Raw genomic sequence first — 25,610 nt, forward strand, 5'->3', positions numbered from 1 at the left:
AAAAATAACAATATCGTTGCCACTCACAGAGCGATACAGACAATCAGCTGCGATGATGGCTGAACACCGGGGGCAAATGATCAGTCACTACGTTGACAGTCTGGCACAACGACAGAGAATTACTCACACACCTACTAACTGTTTGATTACAGCAGTACGCAGCGAAAACAGTCCTAGCCGCACCGAAACCGTCCCTGATACACAAATTACCTGCTTATATCCACAGAGCTGACCCAGAACCAACCCAAAAACACACAGGCTAGTTGGCTAGTTGTATGTAGCGAGCAAGCCCTAGCCAGATTGTAAAGCACAAGTATGAGATGTGCACGGGCTGAATACAAGAGACACCCCGGCAGATGAGCGCTTACACTATACACCGATTGCGCCACTGTGACCGCTCATATGAGAGGCAAATATAGGCAAATTGACACAGCTGATCGCTACAGGTACACTATCACACTATCGCACAACTCAAAAATGGTTGAATTGCGGTACGCCGAATGCGAACCGATATTCATGCACTTAATACACTATTTACCGACCAAAATAACACCAGCCTCCTATTCCCATCACTGCAGCATTATATAATGGTTCAGGAATACGTGAAGTATTGTAAAGGTTGTCTGCTTGTGTCACATTCAAATATAGAGCCAATGGTTAAAACACCTATGCCAGATGGTCCTTGGCGTAAATTGGCTTTAGACTTTACTGCAATTACTTCCGAAATTCCCCTATTAGTTGTTGTAGACTATTTTTCAAGATATCTTGAGATCGAGATTATGACTTCGACAACGGCAAAAGCAACAATTTTTAAATTGAGAATCATTTTTTCAAGATTTGAATACCCTGAAGAAATAGTTTGCAATAACGGTCCTCCTTTCGCATCAGACGAGTTTAACCAGTTTTGTAGAACAAGCGGAATTAATGTAAAGCATTCGATTCCGTATGCCCCATTTCAGAATGGGTTAGTAGAACGACATAACCGGACATTATTAAAAACTGTCAAAATAAGTTTTGCAATGGGAAGAGACTTGAAAAATGATCTTCAAGATTTTCTGCTAGCTTACCGAAATACACCCCATTCAATAACTAACGTTACTCCAGCAAAACTATTACTAGGACGAAATCTCAGAGATAAAATTCCAATGATTTTTCAAACAAATACTATGTTGTATAATGAAGCGAAAACTTTTGATAAAAGAAAGAAGGAAAAAGAAAAAGAATATGGAGACCTAAAAAAAAGCAAAAGAATTTGACATAGATGTTGGAGATTATGTTGTTATCAAAAATGTAATTAAACGAAGCAAACTGGATATGAACTATAATCCGCAACCTCATATTGTTTTGAAAAAGAATGGAGCCCGCCTTACACTAAAGAATTTATCCTCAGGAATCGAGCTCGATCGTCATATTAACCATACAAAACGTTTGATTTCGAGCAATCCACAAAATGTTCCCAATATGGCTTTTGATGAAGTTCTTACAAACCCAGAAGGTGTTTCATATCAAATCACGGAAAACCCACCAGTGGTTGATTCAATGAATAACCGAACACGTAGAGAGAAACGCAAACCTGAATATTTGAATGATTATGAAGTTTATAAAATTAATAAATTTAAATATAAATAAAATATGTATTTGAAGAAAAGAAGGGATGTAGTAGGCAAACGCTAACTTGTAATAATAGTAGGCCAAGCTAGGATACTGTTAAATAAATTCGTCATTCGTATCCAATCACCCAACCTGGACATATGCATTATTTGGGACGAATACAGTATGTATGTGCAAATCGAACTGAATATGTAATATACATTTCCATCATTGTATTGAACATAAACAGCTATTGAATCGTAGTTTGGACAAATGAGAAAGACACAATTGCACCAGTAGGTGGATTCAAACAGGTTTTTTATTTGTTCTTAGGCATTAGGATGAGCGATAATAATTCAAATCAAAGATATTACTGGGACGTCACTTTTAAAAAAGGTGATATCGAAGTAAAGTTTGAACTGTGCATATTTTTACATTTCTTATAAAAGAAATGTATAGAATTCGCTCAAACTTTCAAGATTTTTTCCGAGGTCCGGAGGGCCGAGTCTTATATACCAATCGACTCAGCTCGACGATTTGGGACAATGTCTGTGTGTGTGTGTCTGTGTGTGTATGTAACGGACAAATTCTCATTCGTGTTTCTCAGCAATGGCTGAACCGATCTTATCCAAACCAATTTTAAATGAAAGTACTAAAAAACAGTATGAACGCTATTAATTTGTTTTGATTCTGATGTTTAGTTTCCAAGATATGAATGTTTGAATGCGTAAAAATGGCGTTTTTACAGTTTTTTTTTAAATTATCTGCCGAAATCGACAATATAGATTAACAATTTATATGTTTTAGACAGCTTTAACGAATACCTTTCGAACAAGCTATAGATTGTTGAAATCGGACTATTATCAAAAGAGATATTTAACATTAAATGCGGACGAAAGATTTTTATCATTTCCTATTGCCAGAAATATGACCAAAACCGATTTAATCCACCTAGCAGTGAGATGAGACATTTCTTACACATTTCACTATTGGATTAGTTTGCAGAACTCACGAGAAGTAGGTACCCAACTAGAGGTGGAATGAAAACAGTTTCTAGTCTTGCACGAATAAAATCTCGAATAAACTGAATAAATTATAGAAATCAACAAAACGACCGAAATAAAAAAGTAAAGCAAAAAATGAAATAATAGGTTTTTAAATTCATAAAATGAGTAGAAAAATTAATGTAAATCAAAATTATTATATACACGAACCAAATTAGATTAGGTTATTAAATAAAAATTAAGACATTTAGAAATAGTTATAAGATTAATAGAATAAATTGATTCATACTAACAAATTGAATGAAATAAAACGAATGACCGAACATGAAATGCATAAAATTAAAGATATGAATAAAATGAATCAAATGAATCAAATGAATCAAACGAATCAAATGAATCAAATGAATCAAATGAATCAAATGAATCAAATGAATCAAATGAATCAAATGAATCAAATGAATCAAATGAATCAAATGAATCAAATGAATCAAATAAATCAAATGAATCAAATGAATCAAATGAATCAAATGAATCAAATGAATCAAATGAATCAAATGAATAAAATGAATCGAATGAATCACATGAATCACATGAATCAAATGAATCAAATTGATTTAATTCATCGTGAATACAATGAATAAAATTAATGAAATGGATCAAATGAATAAAAAGAATGGATGAACAAAATGAATAGAGTAAAAAATAAATGAATGCATAAATAAAACAAACGAATCAAATAAACAAAATGAGCTGAAGTGATAAAATGAATAAAAAGAAGAAACTGAGCAGAATACATTGATTCAAATGAAAAATTGAACAATGGTAAAAGGTTATTAATTAATATAAAGAAATAAATTGAATCAAATAAATTATTTGGATGAAATGATTAAAGCTGAAAAATTAGTCAGACTATTAAAATGAAGAAACTGAACAAAATGAATAAACTGGAAAAAATGAATAAAATGCATACAATGAATAAAATAAGTTAAATGAATGATATTAATAAAATTCACAAAAAGAATAAACTGATCAGAGTGAATCCAAAGAATGAAACGAATAAAATAAGTAAAATGAACGCAGATGAACAAAACCTATTTTAATCCACCTAGCGGTGCAATTGTGCCTTTCTCAATCATGAATCACGAGAATGTGTGCGTTGTTCATATTCATTAAAAACTTTTAAATGCATATATTACATTTTATTATTATACAACACATGACAACTATATACAAGAAAATAAATCATTATTCGAGTTCTAAAATTTTGAAAAAGAAAAAACAGCCATGGTAATATTGAACTGAAAAAAGGTGCGAAATCGGCAGTCCCAAAAAGTCGATTTTCATAAAAAAAAATTTTTCGAGATAACATAAAATCTCGACGTTTCATGCATTTTAAAGATGTTTGGCATCAAAAATACGAATTCGATTTCTGAAATTTAATGGGGTCCCCCCTTTGAAAAAAAATAGAGTTTCGACTTATATGGGAATTTCATATGTGACCGGACGATTTAGTCTATATTTCCGGACCCATATAAGCGATCCGTACGAAATTTTATAGACATCTGTGGGGATATTATAGCTATCATTTGGGACTAAGTTTGTGAAAATCGGCCCAAACATTTTCGGGAAACTGATGTGAGTTCTTAAATTTTGAAAGATGGCCGCTTTTCCCGGGCACTTCCGGAACCGTCTATGGTGGTCAATGTAGTCAACGAAAGTTTGGTTGGCCGTCGGTGACCTAGAACAGCAAATTTAAGTTGTTTGAGAGACATTTTAGCGAAATTTTTACCTTTTTTGCTTTCATCGGAGTATCGGTTTGAATCACAATTTGCTATGTGATCGCACGCCACAACCTGTAACTCCGGAACCGGAAGTCGGATCGGGATGAAATTAAATAGCCATTTACGGGGACGCAATACCTTTCATTTGAGGCCAAGTTTAGTCCAATCGGTCTAGCCATCTCCGAGAAACCGATGTGACTGTTATTCTGAATTTAGATACTTCCGCCGGGGCTTCCGGAGCCGATGATGGTGGCCAATGTGGCCAAATAGACTTTGAATGGATGTTAGTGACCTAATACTACAAATCGAAGCAGTTGTGGTCATATTTTGGAAAAATTTTCACCTTTATGCATTCATTGCAGAATTTATTAAAATCGACATTTTCTGCGTGTTCGTACTCATGACCCTGTAATTCCGGAACCGGAAGTCGGATCCATTAGAAATTCAATAGCAGCCTATGGGAACGTTGCACCTTTCATTTGAGACTAAGTTTGTCAAAATCGGTTCAGCCATCTCTGAGAAAAACGAGTGACATTTTTGGTCACATACACACACACATACGCACATACACACACATACATACATACACACATACATACACACACAGACATTTGCCGAACTCGACGAACTGAATCGAATGTTAAAAAGTCGGTTTTCAGAGCAATTGCAATACCTTTCTATTGAGAAAGGCAAAACGAATAAAAAGATGCGGAATGAAATAATTAATTAAAATGAAATGGTCATATATTTGAAGCTAAAAATATTTTTGAATAAAGAAAATGAATAAACCGGATTGTACGAATTTGAGAACCATTGCATCAGACAATTTTGAAATGTTTTTGAGAAAAGGCTAATAAATATGCAATGGACTTTCTAGGGCTTCCATCTTTTTTTGGTTTTATTCTTTTTGTTTTCATGCTTCTTTACTTGACGGCGTCGTTTTAAGATTATCTGGTATTTCTACTTTATTGTTGAACCTTAATTAGTTATCAGGCACCTGGAACGTTCAATTTGCTTTGGAATTCGAAGTTTTTGGTTTTTGGTCGCATATTCCCGAAAAAAGATTTATGTACAGAATAGAATTTACTGGTCCAGTATTTTAACGCGCAATTGAATATAGTAAAGTGAGACAAGGTCACATGTGCTTTCAAGCCCCTTTAACAGAGAACGACAGGGAGAATGCGATTCGTGAATGAGACAGGTAGATATTTCAAAGTTTTTATTTGCATTTAAAAAATAATGTGAAATGTCTAGGCTATGTCGATAGCATAAAAGCCGTGCATTCATTTGATTGCAATGCAGTCTCTTTCCATTCATCCTTATAGCTTTCATATTGTTTCGTTCGGAATGCTCGTGCAGGAAATATGGATAAATAAGTCCTATACAGACCAATACTGTGAAAAAGAAATGGTTCAAACTACTCAGTATATCCAGATATGGACGACGAGAAGTTACACATTGTAGTTGCATCCCCCATCGAGAGTGGGTACTTTGGGAGACTTCTTTTCCTGGATCTAATTTGTGGATGTTTTTGGTCTTTGATCCGTTATTTTTCATAAAAGTACGTACCAATACAACGAATGTGCAGCTGATACAACTCATGGTTCATTCGCCTGCTCAACGTTCCGTCTTCTATCTGCACGCCATCATAGATGGTACGCAACACCTTTCGTTCGAAAACTCCAAGGGCGCGTTGGTCCTCCACGAGCATAGTCCAGGTCTCGTGGCCGTAGAGGACCACCGATCTAATCAGCGTCTTGTAGATAATCAACTTCGTGCGGTGGCGAATTTTGTTCGTCGACCATCTCGATTTCGTCACCGTCAATCCGAACTCGGGTGGGAGGTTCACATTGTCGTCTCTAGAACTTCTTCCTCTCATGTATTTTGTCTTCGAAACGTTGATGGCAAGTCCAATCCTGCTGGCTTCAGCTTTCAGTCTTTGAGCATATATTTCATTCAAAGTTCAATAGAGATACGAATGGTTTAAATATCGCACGTGGAATGCATTTTTTGAAAATTTTCATCGTCAAACTTTCATATTACCCAGTTAAGCCAAATATTTTTCTGATATAGCCATGAATTTCCTTAATTATAGGGTAGATACAGGCTTTGAATACAATTGAATTAAAGTTGAGTTGATGTAGCAGCAGACCAAAAATAGTTTTGTTTTCCCAAACCTTCGCAATTACAATTAATAAATATTTCAGATTGGTAGAAGATCTTATCCCACAACTTAGAAATAGCTAGATAGATGCGATAGAAGAGAGACAGAGAGAGAAAGAGAGAGAGATGTGGGGGGGGGGGCGTGTGAGGAATGGCAAATGATGGTTAATGCAGTGACATTATTTTTATAGGTATATTATTATGATATATTGATTCTTACATTCTTATCATAAATAATGTAAGTAGTAATTTTTGCGCCATAACCAGTATAACCTAAATCTTGCAAAAGAGATAAATTTTCGCTAGATTTTTGGGCTTCAAACATACAGTTGCTTTCGGTGACGCCACAAGTATAACTATATTAGAAATCTTTTATCTCACTACTAGGTGAATTACTTGTTGATCTGTGTATTGATATACCATCAAACATTTACCTCATGATTGAACGCAATGCCTAATCCAAGGGATAAATACAAGAACTCAGTGTTTCTTCATCAACACATTATTTTGTCTTTCAAGTGAACTTATATATTGATTTTTGAGAAATAGTTCATTTATTATAAAGGTAATTCACAAAATGTTCTCAACATCGAATTCCTTGAATCATGTAGATGTGTTTTCATACCCCGATATTCAAAATCGGTTTAGTTTTGCCCCTAAAACACCAGTAAAGCAATACTCTGTATGAAACAATTTCATTTTTAATTAGTGGAAATTGGTAAGCGAGGACTAAAAATACAAGATGGTTAATATCTCCGCCGCTCGTGCACAGATTTAGACAATCTATAGCTTGTTAGAAAGGTATTTTTACAAGCTTTATATTTATGTGCAGTTTGTGGGAGAGTATTGCATTGTTCGAAAGTTATTTGCAAAAAACCTGTTGTGTTTTGACAAAATCGCCCATATCTCAGAAAGTAAACAACATATCGAAAATCAAAAATAATAGTGTCAAATGGCAACGTTAGGCCTTTCATTTGAAACTAATTTCATTAAGATCGGTTCAGCCATTGCTGAGATAATTACATGACATTTTGTACATACATACATACACACATACACACACACACATACAGACATTGTCTCAATTTGTCGAGCTGAGTCGATTGGTATATGAGACTCGGCCCTCCATGCCTCGGAAAAAGTTTTCAAAGTTTGAGCGAATCCTATACATTTCTTTTGTAAGAAATGTAAAACATGTAATCTATTATTAACGCCGAAACGGCTTATTTTATTCAAATATATTATTCAATAGTATCTTCGGAGAATATAATGGAGGTAATATGCCCTTTCTTTTAATATTGTGCTTTTGCTGATTAATCCCCCTATGAGTGAGATATTTTCACAAATTTTCTTGGAAGTGATTATATCGAAATGATGTCTTCAGCAAATTTGTAGCTCTTACTTTTGCGAATAACTTTACTAAAGACTTTAAATATCTATTTTGAATACTTTAAAAGTTATGGCTTGTTGTTTGTTGCTTGCTCTTTGTCGCCTATTTATTGTTCAATATAGTAATAATCCATTGAAATAATCTAAACATTATTTCGTTAAAACGAATTTTGTATTTCATTTTACTATCTACAACCGCTAGAAATAATCACCGAACACTTCCAAGTTGTCTGGAAGGATCTTGATAACTTATCAGTACAAAAATGTTCATTTGTGCGAACCTTCTGACTGCAATTTTTCTAACTTATAACCATCGGATCGATCTGAAACATATCGGAAAATGAAAGCGAAGTAAATAACTCCAAGCAACGGCGTAGCCAAGAGAAGGTTTTGGGGTTTAACACGATACAACCCCCCCCCCCCCACACGCCCAAAAAAAATATTGGATTGGAGTTGAAAATTTATTGATGCAGACTGATTTATCTTAAAATACGTTTATTTAGGCCCAAATGCTGTAGCTTAACGAGGCCGATAATTCATTTTTTTTATATTACATGTCACATGTTAGTGGGGGAAGGGAAAGCCGTATTTAGGGGCGGCTTGCTCCCCTCTTATGTAAGTAAAGGAAAAAGGTAGGAAGTGGGATACATATTGTGTAATTGACATCGTCGTTTGCTGATTGATCATTGTGGCGGATATGCACACTTTGTTGTAGTGTTGTAGTTTCCAGCCTGTAATCGCAGGGGCGAGCGGAGGGTCGATATTTCGGATAATTATTGGCACTCTATATCATCTGCATGTGCGGTATGTCATGATGTTCTGGATAGACGGTTATCAAGAAGAGTGTGCACCGAAGACTCGTGAAGCAATGCCATATTGTAGATACAGGGATAGGTTGGTGAGATTCTACTGTGAATGAGAGAGGGTAAAATGTATTAAACTTGGACATCAATGGTTTTCAAAAAGATATAGATAAGAAAAATATAGGGGTGGTCACGGCTTGCCAGGACGCCCCGGACCGGCACATAGGGTGATCTACCTCGGGCCCGAAGGGAATCTATTAGTTGGGACCTGGCAACACAGTACTCTGCGCACAGCCAAACAACATGCTCGATGTCGTGATAGCCGTTCTCACAAACACAATGATTATTTTCAGCAAGCCCTATACGACGGAGATGCGCGTCAAACGAGTAATGGTTGGACATGATCCTTGACATCGTACGAATAAAGTCCCGGTTCACATCCAACCCCTTAAACCAAGCATTCGTTGATACCTTCGGGATAATGGAATGTAGCCACCGTCCCAGATGCCCATTGCTCCATGAGGTTTGCCAACTATCGAGCGTCCTCTGACGAGAGATACTGAAAAATTCGTTGAAGCAAATTGGTCTTTCGTAAGTGTCGCCTTCTAATGCGCCCACCTTGGCTAAAGAGTCCGCCTTCTCATTGCCCGCAATAGAACAATGTGACGGGACCCAAACCAAGGTAATCTGGTAAGATTTTTCAGATAAAGCACTCAGATATTCCCGTATTTTCCCCAGGAAATACGGTGAGTGCTTTCCAGGCTTCGCCGCACGGATGGCCTCAATGGAGCTGAGACTATCCGAAACGATGAAGTAATGGTCTGAGGGCAGGGTGTCAATGATCCCGAGAGTATACTGAATGGCAGCTAATTCTGCGACGTAAATTGAAGCAGGATCATTGAGTTTGAATGAGGCAGCAAGATTTTCGTTGAAGATACCGAAGCCTGTGGACCCGTCGAGAATTGATCCGTCAGTGTAGAACATTTTGGCGCAGTCGACTTGATGGTATTTGTTATAGAAAATATTTGGGACCACTTGTGGGCGAATATGATCCGGAATTCCACAATCTCTTCCTTCATGGATGTATCGAAAAATACAGTTGGATCAGAAGTATCTAAGAGATGAGCACGGTTGACGTTATATGTAGATGAATTGATGTTCTGTGCCATGTAATCGAAGTACAAGGACATGAATCGGGTCTGAGAATTAAGCTCGACAAGCCTTTCGCAGTTTGCAATCACCAATGGGTTCAGAATATCGCATCGAATGAGCAATCGATATGAGAGGTCCCAGAATCGATTTTTCAGCGGAAGAACGCCCGCCAGCACTTCGAGACTCATCGTATGGGTCGAGTGCATGCAACCCAAGGCAATACGCAAGCAACGATACTGGATTCGCTCCAGTTTGATGAAGTGTATGTTCGCAGCGGAGCGAAAGCAGAAACATCCGTACTCCAACACTGATAATATCGTTGTTTGGTACAACCTGATTAGGTCTCCTGGATGGGCACCCCACCATGTTCCAGTTATTGTACGGAAAAAGTTGATCCTTTGTTGGCACTTCTGTCTCAGATACCTAATGTGACATCCCCAAGTACCTTTAGAGTCGAACCATACCCCGAGATATTTGAATGTTGAAACCTGAGCAATAGTTTGATCCATTAATTGAAGCTGTAGTTGCGCTGGTTCACGCTTTCTAGAAAATACGACTAGCTCAGTTTTCTCCGTGGAGAACTCGATACCCAGTTGGAGAGCCCATGCAGACAAATTGTCCAAGGTATCTTGCAGTGGTCCTTGCAAGTCGACGGCTTTAGGACCTGTAATAGAGACCACACCATCATCTGCAAGCTGCCTTAGCGTGCAGGAATTGACAAGACATTCGTCAATGTCATTCACGTAAAAATTGTAGAGGAGAGGGCTTAGACATGAGCCCTGGGGAAGGCCCATGTAGCTAAATCGTGATGTCGATAAATCGCCATGCGAGAAATGCATTTGTTTTTCAGACAACAGGTTTAGCAAAAAGTTATTTAAAATTGGCGAAAGACCATGCTGGTGCAACTTCTCATAAAGAATGTTGATCGAAACTGAATCGAAAGCCCCCTTAATATCCAAGAATACTGATGCCATCTGCTCTTTGTTAGCATATGCCATTTGAATTTCTGTTGAGAGCAACGCAAGGCAATCGTTCGTCCCTTTGCCTTTGCGGAAGCCAAATTGTGTATCTGACAGTAAGCCATTTGTTTCGACCCAATTGTCGAGCCGAAACAGGATCATTTTCTCGAACAACTTCCGGATACAGGACAGCATTGCAATCGGACGATACGAATTGTGGTTGGAGGCTGGTTTTCCTGGTTTTTGGATGGCGATGACCCTCACCTGTCTCCAGTCATGTGGGACAATGTTACCCTCAAGAAACCTATTAAATAAATTCAACAAGCGTCTTTTGGCAGAGTCTGGCAGATTCTTCAATAAGTTGAATTTAATTCTATCTGGCCCCGGGGCTTTATTGTTACATGATAAGAGAGCAAGTGAGAACTCCACCATCGTAAACGGTGTTTCGTTCGCGGTATTGTAAGGCGACGCGGCGCGGTAGATTTTCTGTGCCGGGGCGGAATCCGGACAAACCTTCTTGGCGAAATCGAATATCCAACGGTTTGAATATTCCACGCTCTCGTTAGTACTGTTTCGGTTTCGCATACGTCGGGCCGTGCCCCAAAGAGTGCTCATCGATGTTTCTCTTGTTAACCCGTCGACAAACCGGCGCCAGTAACTGCGTTTCTTAGCTTTCATTAAATTTTTCATTCGCTTTTCTAATATCGCGTACACTCGATAACTAGCAACTAACCCGTCGTTCCGGAAGGTTTTATACGCGGCAGCTTTCTCCGCGTACACGTCTGAGCACTCTTTGTCCCACCACGGGTTGGGAGAACGTTTTTGGGTGTTCACGTCGGGTACTCGTTTCGTCTGAGTTTGAATCGCGCTATCGAGAATCGAGTTGGACAAAAACTTATATTCTTCCTCCGGGGGAAGTATCTGTGTTGAATCGATAGCTTTGGATATCTCAGCAGCGTAGCTCTTCCAATCAATGTTTCGTGTGAGGTCATAGGGAACATTGATTGGTGTCGATGGTCTTGAACCAGTGGTAATTGCAATTACAATTGGTAAGTGGTCACTACCGTGGGGATCAGATATTACCTTCCACTTGCAATCTAACCGTAGTGATGTCGAGCATAAAGATATGTCCAGTGCACTTGCTTGCGCAGGTGGTCTAGGAATTCGTGTCATTTCCCCTGTGTTCAGAATTGTCATATTGAAGTTGTCACAAAGGTCTTGAATTGTCGAAGATCGATTATCGTCGTATAGACAGCCCCACCCCGTACCGTGAGAGTTGAAGTCTCCAAGAAGCAGGCGGGGCGAGGGAAGGTGTTCAATCACGTTGGAGAATCTTCGATATCCCATCATGGCCCTAGGAGGAATGTAAATAGAAGCAATGCAAAGATCTTTGCCTTTGATTGTTGTTTGACAAGCGACAACTTCAATGCCTGGCGTCGAAGGGAGGTTGATTCGATTGAAGGAGTAGCACTTTTTGATCCCTAAGAGTACCCCCCCATATGAGTCTTCTCGATCCAAGCGGATAATGTTAAAATCGTGGAAGTTGAGGTTTATATTAGAAGTTAGCCATGTTTCACATAGGGAAAATGCATCACAATGATTGTAATTTAGCAAGTGTTTTAATGAATCGATTTTGGGGATAATACTTCTGCAGTTCCACTGTAAAACAGTGATCAGATCCCTGATTCCGTCTAATAAGTTAGCCATCGAAGGATACGATCGCTGTAAGGAGGGGCCATTGTTCAGTCAACTGTTTTAAAAATGTTCTTACTGTTGGTAGAATAGCAACCAGCAAGCTTTTCATAGGATCGGTAATGTTGAAAGCTGTGAATATCCAGTCCACAATGTCAGAAAATTTAAGGAATCCCGTTTTAGGGTGAGTTTCTGACTGTAAAATTGGAGCACTTGGGATTTTTGGTGCCCCGGGGAGTGCTGGGAACTCCTGGTTGTATCTCAATTTCCCAAAACCAGGAGGTATTATCTTCGGATTTGTACCAGCACTTCCAGTTGATGAATTATTTTTATTTTGTACCCTTGTTTGGGACAACCTAGGACCCTTACGAGGAAGTTCAGGTGAGTTTTGATTAGGTCTTTTCCTAGAGTTTCCAAGCGGAGCCAAAGAATGCCCCTCGCAAGGGTCGTTAGAGGCGTTATCGTCAGTTGGCAAGAGAGCGAATGGGTTTTCGGAGATAAGTGGAACAGCTCTTTTAAGCATTTCTGCGTAAGAGCGTCTGGAGCGATCTTTGGCGGATCGCTTCAGTTTATCCGCGCGAAGTTTGTACGTTGGGCATGTCAAAAGTGCATGCGGATTCTCCCCACAGTAAACACACTTCTCAGCGGGCCTACTGCAAGTATCATCCGCATGGCGTTCCCCACATTTACCGCACCGTTGCTTGTTGCTACAGTAGGTGGCCGTGTGACCTAGCTGCTTGCAATTGGAACAATTCATGACCCGCGGTACAAACAGGCGTACAGGTAGACGAGCTCCTCCCACTTCAACGTAGCTCGGAAGTGCAGATCCGGCGAAGGTTACGCGAAACGAGTCTGATGGATAGTAATTACCATCTTCGATGGACTTTGAGTGCAATTGCTTGCACTCCAAAATCTTAACTGATTGAAGGTTAGGGTCCTTAAAGCGGCCAGCCCCATCATTCATCAGATCATCGACAGTTAGACCCGCATCACTTACCACACCGTCGATCTCCACATCACGAGAAGGGATGTAGACGCGATACTCCAGCGTAAAGAGGCTATTGCTAACGATATCATTGGCCTGTTTCAAGTCAGTAACGACTACGCGCAGTTTATCTGACTGAACCTTTTTAATCTCGGTTACGGCCGAGTAACGTTTTGTCAGCTCCCGTGCAACAGTTATGCTGTTTAATGGTTTATTTTTGGGCCGAAAGTATACCACCCAAGGACCAGCGGATCCATCCTGGTAAACCTTGACTCGGGGGGGCTGTGAGACATTGGGGGAAAGTGGGGGAAGTGGATCGACCATAACATTATCTGTCTCAGTATCAGATATACGTTCTTCTTCATAATATTCCTCTTCGGAGGGTGATCCTTCTGTTTGTTCCATTTTGTTGCGGGAGCAACACGCTCGACCGCACTGTTTAACTTAAATCAAAATAAAAAATCAAAAGCAATAAAAAGAAAAAAATCGATAAGAAAAGTAAAAAACGAAACACTTCACCAGTTGGTTCCTGACGAGCTGGTAGGTGAATTGATCCTTCGTTTCTTTTATCCGTCACCCGCGTGACCTTCACACAGTAGAGCTGATATAGCTCGTCTAAACAAAGCCGTCTTTCAGGCAAGAAAAATGTTTAGTAACGCACTTCACTGCACTACTTTAACTGATATCGCAGGTAACAATTATCACTCGCGGGACTGTTTATTAGTAATGCTTTACTGCAGCCTCTGCCACAGCAAGCACCTTCGTACCACCGAAAAAACTAAACCACACCGGAGAGAACAAAAAGCACTTGTTTCCCGGTACAAAGTTGGGTTACGAATGATGCAGACTGATTTAATTCAATATTACAATAACAATTATCTGATCCGTAGATTGATAACCTGTTGTAAACATCATGAGGACTTTTGATAAATTGTCGGAATGGGGTCCTGATATGTAACTGTAACTGATCTATTGGCCTTGATTTCACAGTTGTCTAATAACATTAATATCAAATTCCTGCCTGAAAACATTCCAATAGAAAATTTCAGAGTTCTGTAATCAATCATAATCCTCAGATTTATTTTCAAATTGAGCTCGTTTTTGTTGAAATGTACTGTAATAAGGGTCTCTATTTAATAGGAAGCGAAGTTAAATTTGATTTAATGTTTATGAAACCAATGCTCACCAAAAAAATGCATAACTTTCAACATTTGCTAAAAATGTTTTTGCTTTTCTCATTCACTCTAAAATTCGTCAATCTAATCCCGACCCGGAGAGCCGTGTGTCATATGCCAATCGACTGAGTTCGTCGAGATCGGAAAATGTCTGTGTGTATGTGTGTATGTGGAAAAAATGTGACCTCTGTTTCTCAGAGATGGCTGGACCGATTTGCACAAAGTTAGTCTCAAATGAAAGGTACAACCTTCCCATCGGCTGCTATTGAATTTTTTATTGATTGGACTTCCGGTTCCGGAGTTACGAGTTGAAGAGTTACATCACACAGCAAATTCCCATATAAACTGAAATGAAAATTTTTTTTTCAAAATCAAATTTGTATTTTTGATGCCAAATGACTTTAAAATGCATGAAACATTGAGATGTTTGACAAAAATTTACTTTTTTGGACTTTGGTACATTTTTGCCTTTCTCATATAGAAAGGTTATGCAATCACTCTAAAAATCGTCAATCATACTGGCCCAGAGGGAGTATGGGGTGCTACTTTAAAATTAAAACTAGTTTAAAATTTCTTAACAAGTTGAAAATTTTCGGCAGGACCTGGACCTCCCGGATCTTTCTCCATGATCCGCCGCTGGTTTCAAGCGATGTTTCAGTATCACATAGTATCTCAAGATCGTAGCTGTCGATCCATTGTACGTATGTGCAAATCGTACTGAACATGTAATATTCATTTCCACCATTGTATTGAACATAACCAGCCATGGAATCGTAGTCTGGACAAATGAGAAAAACACAATTGCACCACTAGGTGGATTAAAACAGGTTTTTATTTTGGGAATGCGTCGAGTTGAGACGAAAACGTAATATGATTAATAACGAGGATAACACTTTCCGAATGTAGAGAGAAATTTATGAAAAATGACGATTTCCATTCGACTCTAGCGGGTTTTGATGAGCATTTGATTTTTGTTGTATGACCAATTATAGGTATAGGTCAAATGTTTAAAAACAGTAATTTAAGATCAAGATAGCATCATTTTGAAACCACCAATTTCGGAGGTTTAGTATCTTCGATGAGTTTTACAAACGTTAAACAGCGCATTATTTGATAAAATAAGAAGTATTTATGGTGAATTTTCTCAGGTTAATATTCATGACTACAATAAAGTCTCAACAAATTCGCTAAAGATACGAACTCTGTAACTATTTTCTGCAAAATTAATTCTGCATAATTTTAAAACTTCAAAGATTACGGTTATGGAATTATGCCGTTTGGACAGTATGATCGATTTTCACCAAACCGAAATTCTGGCTACGCCGCTGATTTCAAGTAAGTAGAAACAAAGTCGTTCTACACTCGTTCAAAAGAAACTTCTTCGAATGCTGAATATCTATTATAATACATTGAAACCCCGATTTTATCAGCCAAATATGAACATATGTTTGATGGGCTCTAGCAGACGAACAAGACTGAATTCGAGTAAATCCTTTCTTGAGCATGTTTTCCTTATCATGAAGATATGCGAAATATGCGAAAGTAAAAAGTTCATCATAATCAGAAATAGTTATCAGACTACATCAAGCGACGAGAAGAATATTTTAACAGCTTCAGTTTATTATAAAGAAAAAAAATTGCCCGATTTAGTCAAGGTCCCCATTTTTTCAGCCTAAAATACACCATGAGATTGATAAAAATGGGTCTTTATTGTATGTATTATTCGCTGTGTTTCACATTAATAGGTACATTTCTTTTTTGGAGTTTTTTTATTGCATCGAACTACAACAATTTTTAGGTAGTTTTCAAGGGGTTATTTTATAGACTTCTTCCAAAATTTGGCGAACCTATTCCAATTCGTATACCAATTAATTGGTATACTTAAGGGCAATGTTGCAAATATTCTTCGCCGAACTAGTTCATTCGTTCATCATCGATGCGATATTCGTCGTGTCATTCACCCATGCCTCGAATAACGCTGCGCCGTTCGTTACACGAAAGCACAGAATCATCGAAAATGAATAATACAAACAAACAAAAAAACCGAATCTGATGACTGCTGTTCGCTGCTTGTTCGCATCGTTGTTTGTTGAATTTAGCCATTCATGCAATGTTCATCTTCACGCATCGTTCGGATCGGCACACGAATGGCTTAGGTGATAATCGCCACTAGCCATTCTTCGCTAAGGATTCTTCGTTCTTCATTCCTCCTGCATTGCGACCAAGAAAAACAAATTTCTTGTTCATTGATGGAAGGGTCAGAGCTTCATGACTGAAGTGGTGCAGAAATGCTTGCTATGTTCGGAATAGGATGACTTTTGCTATAAACAACAATTAGGGTTACTGTGCCCTAATTCATCTTAGCACCTCTATTCATCCTACCCATTTGAACACATTAGTTAGAGCAGTATCTGCTCTCTCTATTCAACGCATTTGCTCAAATGGTAGGACGAATAAGGGTGCGTTGTACTCGACTTTTCGCTTCGCTCAAACGGGAGTATTTTACATTTTCCAGGCGAGATTTTTTATTGTACTGCTTATTAGGAACGAAGCAAAGATGTTAATACCAATTTAAGAGCATTCCAATCACTGAAAGCCGAGTTATCCGCGAAAGAGTGTGACATCCCGACTAATGAGATGAATAAGGGCTCGTCTACCCTAGTATTACATAATGATTATTTGCTGATGTTTTTTATCAGATTTGAAACGGGAAGCTGCGTAAGCAAAGCAAAACAAATCAATTACATATGTAAATCTGCGGATGTCTCGCGGGCGAAAACCGAATCAACACAATTATGAATCTACATAGTAGACTATTGGTACTTCAAATAACTTTTTTTCTAATGATGAAATCAACACTGGGTGATAGTTTCCTTGAATCTACGTTTAATGATTTTCTTAGGACCATTTGGCACAAATAGCAACCGTAAGACGAAATACTCTTATATAATATAATTTCTATATCTATAGAAGTATAATCAAGCCACAAGTTTTTGACAAATCGATGCATTCCGATTTCAACCAAACTTAGCAAATATTAAACTTTTTGCCAAAACTGAACTGGTTAGTCTTATACCCTAGTATCAATTGAGGTTTTATCGTACTTTTATAGCCACTCATAACATTTAAATTGCACTTGTAGCGTGCTATAAAACTTCAATTGTTGCTTGTAAACATAAGTTTTTGTACCATGAAAGACTATTCTTTAGCTTAAATAGCAGCTAATATGGTTTTAATTTCAGCAAAATTTAGCATGTTTTCAATAAAGTTGTACAACAAAGCATTACAGAAAAAAATGCTGAATATGCCTATCTTACTTGATATGACATCAAGAAATAAAATTTGGATATATTCTATTAAGGGGCTACACCACTGTAGAGCACGCCAAATATGTCATGAAAATGGACACAAAATTAATTAAAAAAGCTAAGCAATAAAAAAAAATCCTACGTACGACGCTGGAGAAATCAATTTTGAATATACTGTGAAAATTTCCAAGCGTTCAAAAATCATTTGTTCGAGTTACATTTGCGGCTTCGAGAAAAACACGGTTAAAGTTTTCAGTACACACGAGATATACATAAGAGGCATTGCGGTAGAATGGAAAATCTGAATATTTATGTATTGTTTGCGTCTTCCATGTTTTGGGACATGATTTTTAACATTCTAAAGCCATTTTTGACTAATAAATTGAAAATCGACTTTTTTTTATTCTACAGTGCTGTGACACTTTAAAACCGTTTTTAGATAAATTTAGTAATTATTATTTAACATAAATGTAATCTCTGGACACATTAAAAATATTTTAGAGCGCATGAGATGTTTAAGGACACCAACCACTAAACTATTTTCATTTGAAAGTTATAAGAACTTCGTCATCTTCGAATAAAGTGCCTGAAAGTGAAACCTGTTTTTTCCATAAAGAATATACGACTTTTTAGAAAAAAAATGGCCTGAAAATGCCAAAACAATTTTTTTATATGTTGCAATATTCATTCAAAATCCTATATAAAAAGTGTTCATAATTTTTTCACGGAACAAACTAGAGTCTAGGGAATCAATATGTCAAGACATATCAATCCTCTAGGCCAGATTTTTAAAGGCAAAATTTTTCTTCGAAAACTTCAAAATTTCTTTTGTGGAGAATATGAGAAATGGACGTTAAAAATATCAATATTTTCCAATATCGCTCAAGTGTTCTACAAGTCATGACATACTATGAAGTTGACCGGAAATAAGCTTTGCTTGCCATAATCAGTGCTACTGGAATATTAAACAGAAATATTTTTAATGAAAAAGTGTTCATAACAGTTTCATAAATAAATTCAAAATGTCTAGCGTGAAAATGCGTTCCGCGATATGCTTTTTTTAAACGACTTATTTTGATCAGAAATGTGTTGATTATCTTGAAGCTTGCGTTACTAAATTTGATCAAGTTGTTTATTTTAAGTGGGCGAAATTTAAATGTAAAATTGATTGGAACTTGGTACTTCTAGCATATTTCGAAAATGTACGAAAATTTAATTGCTCTGACGATAGAGTAGGGGAACATGGGGAGACTTGACTAAGTGTAAGATTCTACATTTGGCTATAACGTATTCTCTTTGGTTTTTAATTTTTTTAAAATATTTTTATGCTTGTTTCGATCCCTTAAGGTAATTATAAATGTTTGAAATGGAAAATACTTTCATCATAGAAAATATTCTGCTCGGGGCCGCCGTACACTAATTACGTAAGGCTTTTTTAGAACTATTCAACCTCGCCCTCCCCCCAGATGAGAGTTCGTATGATTTTGGTGAACTCCCTCTCCCCCTACATAAGATTTTATCTTACTTTGTGTAATTTTAAATCATATTGTTAATTCATTAAATTATTCGATAGCGAACACGATACTTATTGAATTATTAAAAGAGAACTCAGGACAAAATTTAACTACACACCAAAAAATTATAAATTTTATCATTGACGTAATTGCAAACATGACACAATTTAACAAACCGTAATTCACGAAATGACTAAATATTAAACATCACCGTGTTCCATTTAATTTTACATGAAACATATTTTCCATGCGCAATGACATAAAATTACACTTACTGTCATACAGAACAAACGCCATATGTGGAGTAAAATTACATGATTTACGAAATTCAATGTCATGTAAAATTAAAATCAAACATAAAACTAAGTCATTTTTGATTCTCGTATATGTCAGGATCAGGAGACGTAAATTTATACGATTTTTTCTAAGTGTGTGTATAATCATCTGTAGAAATTTCATTTGCATCCTAATCTCGCCCAGTAGAAATTTCAGAATAAATTTTAAGAGATATTTAGAAACTCCGATTTGTTCCACATAATTTGCTTCGCTATATTCCACTTCCTTTGAATCTATTTTTTTGTGATGTAGAACTCAAAAGAATTTATAACCTCTTCTGGTGTGAATTTGTTCGGAGTTTCAACTATAACGCTTATCGTACGCATAGTTCCGACATAGCTATCTTCGAATTTTCTTGAAGTAAAATACAGTTCACACTCTGGAACTATACAGCCAACAAGTTCTTTGACAATCACATGACAGAAAATTTTTCATATACCTTGCGGGTTTGAAGCGAAAGTTTGAAAAGAAGGATGTTGGTCTAACAACACGAATGGTCTCAACACTTCTTAACTCGTAAAGCAGATTGTGACTCCAGTTCCCGATCAGAACAATGTACCACCAAGAGTCAAGAAATTTCTGTAACTGCTCCAAAACCATCGACAATTAAGCCGCCCCTTACGTTGGCAACAATAAATTCCATAACTAATTTAACAATCATATTTTGTCGCTGCAAAACACTTCAATTTGAGGTCTGCGTTTCCATGACCATGATGTACAGTATGTGCTCATTTTGTTTGATATATAAAATGTTCATGGCACAAATAAGAAATAGTTTCTTTTCTTATGAGAAGAATATTTTTCTTATCGATTTCATTTTTCATGCATGTTTTATGATATTACTTAAGAAAGGACAAACCTTCCCTCCCCCAGGTGAGAATTGGTAAGATATTTTGAAACACCCACTCCCCCCATATGTCCTTACGTAATTAGTGTATGACCCCTAATTAATAAATTTGCGTTAAATGATGTATTTTTTTTTATCAAACTGTGGTACCTACTGTTAATGTTAACCACGTCACAAAAAATCTCACCTTAAACATCAATCTAACTTTATAGCACTAGTTAACAAAGTTAGCAGCCATGGTTGAATTCGTGAGATGTGCACATGCAATGTAATCATTATAGCTAATCCCTAGAAGGGAATGCATTAAAAAATCGAAATTCGACAATTTTATATTTTTTGTTGGTATCTAAGGATCTCGACAATATGGAGTAAAATAATTACAGCACGTTTTTTATGCCAAGTCTTTCCCGATGGGGGAACAAGAAGTAATATTTGTATTGTCCATATTACACCCACAACACACTGTTCATTCTACAGCTAATTTATTTTTAAACAACCGTGCTGATTAAGCGAATTCGTCGTGATACTAGCAAAACGTGCGCAATAGGTTAAATTATTGTGATATAACACCATGAGCAGATTAAAATCAAAACTTCATCCAAAAGAATTTTGTTTTGCTTATGCCGAGTTTTATCACCAAACATGGGTTCAATCTCCTTTGAATACTTGACACACAAGGCTTCTATTAAGATTGTACTATATTTAACAAATATTGCCTTGATTCGGCTGTTAATTTAACCCATAGTTTTGTACTGAAGAACCAGTAGCGCATTGGCTTGTTCCGAAAAGTACAACGCATCAGAATAAAAATATATTTCTTCGCGAGCCATCATTCTGCGAAGATAAAATTGAAGTCATCTTCGCCAATAGTTGTAAGCGATCATCGCTATGGTGAGGAATGGTTTGCTGATTCGTTTATTCGTCATTCGCTTCATAGCTTCCTCGTGCAGTTCATTCGGTCGTTCGATGAGTAGCAAGGCAAGAACGTATGGATAAGGCATTCGGGTAAACACGGATTGGCAGTCGGATTCATTCGTGGATGAATATCAACAGCAAGTTGAATATAACAGCGAAGAACGATGTTGGACGAATGCAGGTGATTCATATTCACCGTGCTTCGTCGCGATGAAGATTCTGAAGCAACATTGCTTAAGGGTATATATGTTGCAGATAGAGAAAATACTGAAATTTTCAGCTTTTTTCCTACACAATGTTACGAAAGCTTATTAAACAATTTTTTCTAATAAGTTTGTGAAAATTATAAACTATTGGAATTTTTTTAATAGTTTTATTTTTTATTAAACCGTGATTTTTTAATAAATACTGACCATCGCTTCACAACGTAGTCTATTTTTCATGGCTTGCGGTGAGCACGATCTCTCGAATTGCTGAACTGAAAATTATGGAATAGAAATTAATTTTTAGTATTCTTTACAGACCCGCTGGTGCCCTAAGACGATTTCGCAAGATTTTCAGAGCACTGTGCACCCAGTGCATTAACGCAAGTGACGGAAGGTTATCGAAAAGTTTCGTGAAAATGAAAATTCCAGTAATTTTGATGATTTTCCCAAACAGTTCGTTTTCGTGAGGTTTTTATTTGTTCTTTGGCATTAGGATTAGCGATAATAATTCAAATCAAGGATACTACTGGGAAGAAGAAGTCGATGTCGAAGTAAAATTTGGAACTAGGCACGCATGCACTTCAGAGATAGCGTGATATCAGGAGCTGCGATTTCATTTCAACGCTTTTTTGTGAAAAGGGCGATACTTACAAATGTAAACATAAGGCTTTTTCTTACATGCGAATGAGGGCTTTGAAACGCAACAAATTAACCTAAAAAATTTGATTCTACGATATTGCTTTCTTAAACTACAGTAAAAAATACAACGGGCGAAACTGTATTTTTGTTTGTTTATTTAAAGTTTCGCCCTCGACGCTCCATGCAAACAAACAGGGCGATACTGCAAGCTGATACCAGCTGTAAATAGTAACAATGATCTCTATTGAAAAAACACGGACGAAATCGGTGGTGTAGAACGGTAGTTATTGTAAAAAAACGTAAGGGCGATACTTCAATGCTGATAGGTGGGACCGAAAAAGTAAACAATCGCCAAAAGGGGCGATACTATCATTTTGTCAATTTCAATAGCAAAAACAAATTTTAATTTAATAATTTCAAATACTTTATGAAGTTTTGGGTTTTGATCACTGAATCATGCAATCTAGGATGTAAAAAAACACAATAGTTCTTAAATAGGAAATAAAACCAAGTCTGGAAATATTCACTGTTGATTTTCTTTGAATGGTATCACTGCTAGTATCGCCCTTTTCAAGAAAAAGCGTTGATTTCTTAGTTCTCAGTCGCGTTGGAAATTTGAGTAAAGTATAAACTTCAAATCGATTCAAAAAAAAATCGATTTTTTTGGCACAGTACAATATATAACCCCTTTAGGAAAATTCAGTTTACCCACCACAATGCATTGATTGAGTAATTTAGATATTTTATTAACAGAGCAATAGCAATAATACGTTTGTATGTCTATTTTATGTGCCATTTTTTCGCTTTCCCATTGATTTGGTTTGAGATTTCTAGCACTGATGTTGTCCTATGCTGATTTGAGCGATTCTCTCAATCCTGCCACTATCCCATGTAGTATGTGCTATCAAAAACATCGCGAAGCATCAAGTTCTAAATGTTCTCAAACGATATAATATCCGAAGAGTGATAAGAGTTATAAGAAATGTCTCATCACACTGTTAGGTGGATTAAACACGTTTTTTCATAACAAAAAGCATTTCACAGTATTTTAGAATCTTGTCGTAATTGATAAAAATGATTTCATCAAATATTGAATGGTTTACTTTGATGCAGGATCGGTTTTAGGAAAAGTGCGGCATCTCCCCCAAATTACCCTACCTTTTTTGAGAACATATACCTGACGAAAAACGATCATTTAGGAGGGGGGGATTTAAGGGTTTCAGCAAGAAAAAAAGCTTTTTTCGCGATTTTTTTAGAACTTTAGGTGAAGTGAATTAAACAAAACTGAGCTGAAAAAATGCATTTTAGCTACGTATCCTCCGCCATCGAGTGCGGCATCTCACCCGCAGTTTTGATGCGGTATCTATCCCAATTGTAAGGAAGAGATGCCGCACGACGACATTATGCCCTGAAATTATGGATGACCGTGTTCATAATCAGAATACCTTCTTAAAGATCTCAGCTTTTGCGTCTCGCTAGTAGTTCAACGAAAAATCGTCTGACCATTGCATGTAGAATAAATAGCCGGTTTGGAGTTCTGGCATTTCAATATTATTAGTGCTCGAATAATACGCATATACCATAGAAGCAGTAAAGACAAAAGACATCCAACCTGTTATGTATCGATCAATTATAATTTCAATCAGTTGCAATAAATATAGTTAACCGTGAGGATCTAACTTTTCTCTTTCGTGAAGATCACCCCCGGCGCGGGTAATTCCGAACCGCCTTCCTAGCTCTATACGAAACGAGGTACCGTGACCAGGATGCGCAGGGAGCTGTGATTCCAAGGATCTTCATCCATGTAGCTTTCATTTTTCCTTCAGCTGTTTTCTACGATGGAGAATTCACCAACGCCAATCGTTACTGAAGGAATACACCATTTTGTGTGCCTTTATGCCGAGATAGACCAAGTGATTTTTTTCACCTGCAATCATTACCATAAGCGAGTATAATAGTTATGCTTTACATATCATTTCGATTTCTCCAATTACATCCTGATGACTTTGAGGCAGTTGTTGCCACTGTTCGCCGAAACAGTTTTTCCGGAGGTTCCCACTCCACCCTAACCTCAAAGTCATCTGAATTGTCAGTTACGAGAGTTTCCAAGGTATGTGTACCCGACTGGCCACCGACGGCAGTTACTCCTACGCAATCTACTGATTCATCCTGCGTGCAGACCGCCCTCGTGGATTGAACACCTTACCGCACAGAGACCAGACAATCATTATTTCAGATTTGTTGAAGCAAATAAACTACATGCTTCAAGCGGGGGAGGAGGTTGCGTCTCACTAGTAGTTCAACGAAAAATCGTCGGACCGTTGCCATGCAAAATAAATAGCCGGGTAGAGCTCTGGCATTTCAATATTATTGGTTCTCGAATAATACGCTCATACCATAGAAGCAGTAAAGACTAAAGACATCCAACCTGTTATGTATCGATCAATTACATTATAATTTGAATCAGTTGCAATAAATATAGTAAACCGTGAGGATCTAATTTTTCTCTTTCGTGAAGATCAGCCCCTGCACGGGTAATTCCGAACCGCCGATGTTGCATCTCGCTAGTAGTTCAACGAAAAATCGTCGGACCGTTGCCGTGTAGAATAAATAGCCAGTTTAGAGCTCTGGCATTTCAATATTATTAGTGCTCGAATAATACACACATACCATAGAAGCAGTAAAGACTATAGACCTCCAACCTGTTATGTATCGATCAATTATAGTTTCAATCAGTTGCAATAAATATAGTGAACCGTGAAGATCTATTTTTTCTCTTTCGTGAATATCAGCACCTGCGCGGGTAATTCCGAACCGCCTTCCTAGCTCTAGACGAAACATGGTGCCATGATCAGGATCTTCGCAGGGAGCTGTGATTCCAAGGATCTTCATCCATGCATCTTTCATTTTTCCGCAATGACGAAATGCCATCTTCATCGTTCCTGTTTTCTGCGATGGAGAATTTACCGACGCCAATCGTTACTGAAGGAATACGTCATTTTGTGTGCCTTTATGCCGAGATAGACCAAGTGATTTTTTTAGCTGCAATCATTACCATAAGCGAGTATAATAGTTATGCTTCACATATCATTTCGATTTCTCCAATTACATCCTGATGACTTTGAGGCAGACGTTGTCACTGTTCGCCGAAA

General features: G+C 37.3%; 1 protein-coding gene across 5 annotated transcripts in view; it reads right to left on the bottom strand.

The window, feature by feature from the left end:
- The window catches only part of LOC131691036 (JNK-interacting protein 3), a 1,253,801-nt gene that overhangs the window by 391,430 nt on the left and 836,761 nt on the right, over window positions 1-25,610 (bottom strand). The window lies entirely within an intron of this gene.

This window comes from Topomyia yanbarensis, chromosome 3 (assembly GCF_030247195.1).
Source record: "Topomyia yanbarensis strain Yona2022 chromosome 3, ASM3024719v1, whole genome shotgun sequence".
In the NCBI taxonomy this organism is placed as follows: Eukaryota; Metazoa; Arthropoda; class Insecta; order Diptera; family Culicidae; genus Topomyia; species Topomyia yanbarensis.